The sequence below is a fragment of the Topomyia yanbarensis genome, chromosome 3 (genome assembly GCF_030247195.1).
Source record: "Topomyia yanbarensis strain Yona2022 chromosome 3, ASM3024719v1, whole genome shotgun sequence".
NCBI classification, from domain to species: Eukaryota; Metazoa; Arthropoda; class Insecta; order Diptera; family Culicidae; genus Topomyia; species Topomyia yanbarensis.
The window spans coordinates 303,906,134-303,912,805 of record NC_080672.1 but is presented as its reverse complement, the minus strand read 5'-3'; the positions used below and the strand labels follow the sequence as shown (position 1 = coordinate 303,912,805).

General features: G+C 36.7%; 1 long non-coding RNA gene across 2 annotated transcripts; it reads right to left on the bottom strand.

The window, feature by feature from the left end:
* Window positions 1-326: 326 nt before the first annotated feature.
* LOC131686922 (uncharacterized) lies at window positions 327-3,957 on the bottom strand. 2 transcript variants are annotated; one of them, XR_009305194.1, is made up of 3 exons: window positions 3,174-3,957; window positions 2,152-2,301; window positions 327-802 (listed from the first exon to the last, which is right to left on the bottom strand). It is a non-coding gene; the product is annotated as an uncharacterized LOC131686922 (long non-coding RNA). The 2 variants fall into 2 exon arrangements; XR_009305193.1 differs by having other exon boundaries at window positions 3,292-3,957.
* Between the last annotated feature and the right edge of the window lie 2,715 nt (window positions 3,958-6,672).

The following is a 6,672-nucleotide window of genomic DNA, read 5'->3' as shown; positions in this document are numbered from 1 at the left end:
TCTTGATTATTACCATTATTTCTTTTTTGTGTGTACCAGCTAGATGAGCTTCGATAAACCCAACCGTTTGCAGCTCTTCCTGTTGAAGCTCTTCAATTATTTTGAAGACTCCTGGTTTCCGATCCACTATTACTCCCCATCGTCGATGGAAGGCTTCAATCTGGTTGGATGTGCGAGGAATGTGCGACTTCACCCTTTCGTACACGGACCGTAGCGTTGGAGGAAAGAATGGTTCGGATCTTACCAGCTGCCCATTTTTGGCGATCCGTTTAACTTTCGCGATAACATAATGAGTCTTCAAAGTACTCAAAAAAAGAGTTCAAGTCTGATGGTGCCGAACTTTTAATTTCTGCAAAAGCTTCTGGAATTTTCTCCGACGGGAGAAAAGCCAGAGCATGCACCTTCTTAAATATATTAAAATTCGCAGGGTTACTGCTAAATAAGGCAGTCGTTTTCGTATCTTTAATATGGTCCCACATATTCTTACTCAAATGGAAAAAACAACCATTGTGCTGCGCTTCCGGAAACTCGAGCTTACACGCGTTTATGATTGCTTTTTTTCAAAATCACTAAGTATGACCGATGGATTCAATTCAATATCCAATGTCTCAGCTACTTCGATCAATTTCGCGAAAACAGTCCTGTAGAGATTTTCGGACTTCGAAGACATAAGGGTGAACACTGCCGAGAAAGCAGACAGACGGTCAGGACCACAGCTGTGATCACTCTGTGAAATAATTTGATGGGTACCAGTACTTTTTGTCCTCCTTCCTTTGCACTCCCAGTAGTGCGTTCCATCTTCCTGTAAATAAAGGAGAAACAAAAATTAATATGTTTAAATGGGCCAATAAACGAATAACTTGAGAGGTAATTATTCCGAATCGCGTGTATCCCGAAATCTGACCTTTCAAGTTCAAAATCAAATGGTTTATTTTTAGGGAACGCACGAACAAACAAACGGAGGGAGAGCCCTAATAGTTTAAACCTAAGAGAGACAACAGGCTTCTAGACTAGACCCTTCCGTAAATCTTAAGGCAACACGCGTTCATCGTTGCCAGATTCCTTTCGTATGATTTTCGCAATTGCTGAAAAGAATTCTCGCGTGTTTTTTGTAAACGGCCAATAAGCGTACTGTCAAAATTTACTTTGAAAGAAAATTCCGGACAACCCGTAACTCGCCGAGAATGAATGTTAACATTTTATGAAAGAGAAAAGTTTTCTCTTTCGTCCGCTGTTGTGATTTATAGTCGGCGATTAATGGTTTGTCCAGAATTTCCTCTCAAAGTGAATTTTGACAGTATGCTTATTGGCCCTTTTCAAAAAACACGCGGGAATTGTACCTCAAAGATCGCACCTCAACCATGAATTTACTATGCTAGCTGCTTTTAAAAATTTAATTTTTATTCATGTCTTTCTTAACAATACACGTAGCTATATCGTCATTCAGGACTTTTATTAAATTTGCATGAAATGTTGATGTGTGTGAAAAGTAGCCAGAATAGATTCAGCAGCACTGTTTTCCATCCCGTTTGTAAATATTATGAACGCTCATGACTGGCAAAACGACCAATCAGAAACTGGTTCAATATTGAGGTTAGGGCTGGATCAAACTAGCTACGCGATTGTCTTCTCTTCTCTTAGGTTTAAACTAAGAAAATATTTTGTAACAACTCTTTTATACTAACAGCGTTATTGTTCTCGAAAAAGAATGGTAATGGGCGAACCTAGTGTGATGCAGTTTACCCGCGTAGCCGCGTCATAGGATCCGATGGAAATGCAAACCCGATGTGGATCCGATGGACGAGGTAGTTCCCAACGCGCCGTCGGATGCCCAAGCAAACCTGTGATCCACTCGTTTGTCAAGTATACTCAAAGTACTATTGCTAGTTTAAGTTGTTTAAGAACAATTACTGAATAAATAAACACTACTTTGTCATTAAATAAAATATTTTCACTGGCTAATGTGGCTACGCCATTTGGACCGTTAACAAATTGGTCAGTTTTCTATAAAGTCGCGTTTTGGAACAATTACCATTATCTGAGATTATGTAATTATAATAAAATTAAGGTGTAAAACAAGGTTAAATCCGAACACATGTTCAGCAGATCTGACCAGGTGTTCGTATAAACGAACCTCAGAATATTACTTACCATTTTTCTGTTTAGATAGTGTACAAATCCTCGAACCGCAAGTAGATCTTTATTTTTTTATGACTTCAACACTTCTGGTGCTGGCTCTGGAGTCTCCTCTTCAGAAAACTCGAAGAATTCCTCGTCCGTAGCCGACATCCTCACAAATTACTTCAAAAAAAAAACGATATTTCACGATGTGAACAGTACGGCGGTTTGGTTCGAATGGCAGAGAATTTTGTTAGTGTTAATATGTAGTTGTGGGAATGTACAACTTCCATTGTTCTTGATGAGTGCGGTACTCACTTCATAAAAAATGTACTTGTACCAACATTAAAGACGTTACACAGCTCCTACTTGTAGTCATTGAGATACCTACAAGCTAAATGAGATCTTCTATCGAACAGTGTGTAGTAATTAACCACATAATTTTAAAAAGCAGTATCAGTGATAAATTAACGATTAGGTATGTCATAAATACAGTAATGACCCGTTTTTATCAACAAACCGGAAAATTTTGGTTTATAAAACAGGGAAGTTGATAAAATAGGGAAAAAAATTTATGGCATTTCTCATTTATAATGGTTTAAAACAACCGAGAAACGATATTAAGCTGACTGGTTATTGAAATACGAATCCAGATCACCTGTCAGTGCGAACAGCCTTTTGCTTCCTAGTCGACCATAATTGGTTGTTGATGAAAAGGGTACGTCAGACTTGATTATATGTCCAGATTTTCTAGATAAACTCGTTGTCGATAACCAAGTATTCCATAAACAAGACTTGGTGATTAATGCCCTCAAAAGTAACAAGCAAATTTTATTTAATTCGACGTTAAAAGGAGGCGCTTTCAATAAAGTTACCGTCTTTTTTCGCTACAAATTGTGTTAAATGCGAAATTTTCTCTGTTTTATTTCAGTTCGTAAATTAAAGTACACCGATTCATTTGTACGTGTCAACATAGTAGATGCATAAAAATAAAAATAATTGCAATCAACTTTACAGTGAAACTTTTTGTGTTGTAGCATAACACTAAAACTTACTGTAAATTATTGTAAAATTACTGAACAGTCACAGTGAAAATCATGGTCTTGTACTGTACATTTATATTCGGGTCCACAAGAGCTGTTTCCCTGAGACGACGCAGAAACAAAATATCACCTATGGGTTGAGAATCCTCTTCGGCTCATTCGATCACTTTTTCTATTACCGTAAAGCTGCCAGGTTTTTTGAGTAGTATATCAGCTCGTTCGGATTCAACAGATTGTTGTTCTTCAGCAGATTCCATGTCGTCACTAACTGTTGCTTCTGTGACAAGCTTCAAAATATCTTCTTCTGTCAAAACGCTCTTCTATGTTATGCGCAGGCATTGTAATTCTCTCTCACTCACGCGAAAAGAAGCTTATCCGATGTCCAACTTTTCCGAGATAAGATCAGTCGCAAAATTCTCCGTCTCCACAAATAGCATGAGAATGATTTTCCGGATAAAATTTATTTGACTTTTTCCTTCTCACCGGAGAAGGTGATAAAATTTTAATTTCGTGGAAATCAATAAAAACTTAAAAAAATACACTTAATTACAAAGAAAAGCGGCAAAGAAAAATGATAGACTTGTTTTTTCGTGTTTTGGAATAACGGCAGGAAAGCAGCGAGCGAAGAAAAGATTCCATGAAAAACTCATTCACTCATTCTCCGGCTGTTTTATTTATCCGGAGAAATAACACGTTGTATTTATCCGGAGAAGTTGTGTGGGTGCCAATAACTTTTCGTGTGAAAATGTGAGTTTTTATTGTCGCAGTAGCAAACTATCCGGGTGCATTTACTCATATGAGCGATAAATGCAATGCCAGGTTATGCGGTATAATGGGTTCATTCGGTACTGCGTTCAGTAGTTTTGCCAGGTAAGTCATTGATGTCAATTGGGTCATTAAGCTATATATAGTTTTCCGTTCCATTCGATAAATTTTAGGTCCAATATACATAATATAACATTATTTCAAAACAAATTTCATTGTAATACGTAAAAACGATTTTTTTGTTTTTTTTTAAATAAATCTTATGTAAACTTGGCAACCATCCATAGGAAAACTGCGGTTGTTTACATCTGGCCTATCAGGACAACAACCAAAATGAAAAAAAAACTATATGCAATGGATGGTGTTTATGTCAAATAAAAATAACCCTGCGGGAAAACCGAGAAAACATGCCTTAATTTTTTCTGACAGGGCATTATTTGTCGTGAAATTCGATATGTCGAATCCTTCCTATAGTGTAGAATCCAGACTGTCAACATATTTCTTTATTTTAAATTTTAATATTATTTTCACGTTTTCTGAGTTGGAATAAAACATTGTTGCCATCACGAAAATCAGCTTTATCGATGTAAGTAATAAAAAACGACTTTTTTCTCATTTAATGACCCAATTAGCTTGTTTTCATTGATATATCCAATGTTTCTCCATGACTGACGTATGACCTTTGGTTCGAAATTTTGCCAAGCTTCATGAATCCAAAAGCATATATCTTTCATGTTAATTTTTAAGAGTCGTTCTTGTATTTTCGTATCATCATCATTAGCCATTAGCTCCAGCATTAATTTTTGTTGATACTTCAACTTAATATTTTGATTAACGTTCTGGTCCATTGGTTGTATAGCGGCTGTAACATTCGGCGGAAGAAAGAAGACTTGTATTTGCCCATCTTCACTGCATAATTTGGCATTAGTGTGATGTGCCGAACAGTTATCCAGCAGTAGAATCGCCTTTGGTGCGATGTTATTTTGCGGAGCAAACTCTCGAATTTCTGGTACAAAGTTTTCAAAAAACCAATTTCGAAACAATTCTCTGGTCATCCAAGCATTTTTGGATGACATGTAGATAACTGGTAAATTACCGTTTTTGAGGGCACGTGGATTTTTAGATTTTCCTATAACAACCATGGCTAATTTATGAGTTCCCGACACATTGCAACATGGCATAAACGTCACGCGATCTTTGGACACCTTACGTCCTGCTGCCAGTGCGGTAAAATATCAATTTCAAACGAAAATAATCGTTTCAAGTGAAACTTCGAGCCTTTCACTGTAAACATACCACCACTATATCAGTTGAGTTCGGCTGCCGTCTTCGTTTGAGTCACTCAAAGTTCACTGTCAATTGAATAACAGGTTCTACCCAAGTAACCATAAGCATTAAGCCATTGCACTATATTGGCTATACATTTGCACTAATGTTGCATTGCAATTCCATTACAGCATTAACAACGCAATAAAGCTCTATATTAGCATCAATAATGCATAACTGCACAGCCGACATATAGCATTATAGCTTGCTCTATATGCGTATATAAAGCTGATATAACGCGTACATGCTTCAAGGATCTTTAAAGCATGTAAGCTTTACAAGTACATTTAATGCCATTATAGAGCAAATAAAAAGCTGATATAATGCTATTGTAATGCTGTGGGTTTATTTGTTATGCAACTCTTCTTGAAGATTATATTCGGCATATTTCATTTCAATCGAACATATGCAATATAGTCCAGGAAACAAACGCAGCGCACTTACCGTGAAGGACGAGGCAAGGTACCTCAGTTCGAGACTTACTAAAGGTAATTTTCGTAAACATTCATATCTTGTGAGAACGAAAACCCATTAAGGATATTCATTACAATGCATTAGAACAGAGTCAATTACGGTTATTCTGTTTAGAATATTTTATTTTAAATTTTTTCCTTTTTGCTCATCATACCGAAAGGAAACATAAGAAATGGTTTTAAAACCATGGCGGACAATGACAACCAACTGAAGCTTTTCAATAGCATTAGTAGTGCCGATATAAGGCTTTCAAATTCGACATTTGTGTGGTTTTGCTATATAATAGCATTAGTACTGCAGAAACGAGCTGTCAATCTCTGCACAGTAATAGCACTATATTTCGCCTTTTCTGGCATAATATCAGCATTATATAAGTATTTAGGGCTTCACGGCTTTTTAGGACAGCTTTATATGTGGATCTAACGCAGATATTAGGCTACGTTATAATGCTTATTGGTTACTTGGGTAGTGATTTGACGTTTTTGCCTGTTTAGTTTCTATTGAACACCAACCTCACATTAGCACGGTCTCAGCTAATGGAAGTGAACCATTCCAATGAACCACTCACAAATGAATATGAAGGAACACTCACTGACATAAAAATAACTCCGACCAAGATAATAAATAATATAGGGTAAAGGCTATGATAAGACGAGGCAACTCAAGACGGATACAGGTACGAGCATTTTTTCTCTGTATGAGTAAGGTTGTATTTTTTTTCGATGAAGCTGATAAATCAGGAGGATATGAAAAAGAAAAGAATAAAACAAATGACGTAGTGGGCTTTTCTGCTTAACAAACATAAAACAAATTCACTCAAAAATGACAAATGTTCCGAACCTTTCTTTCTCTTCTTCTTGGAGAGTTTTCTTTCCTTTCTTGTGCCCTGGTGAATAATTGTTGACAGATGACTGTATGCAACTAGCGAGGTTGGCAGTGCAGCCAA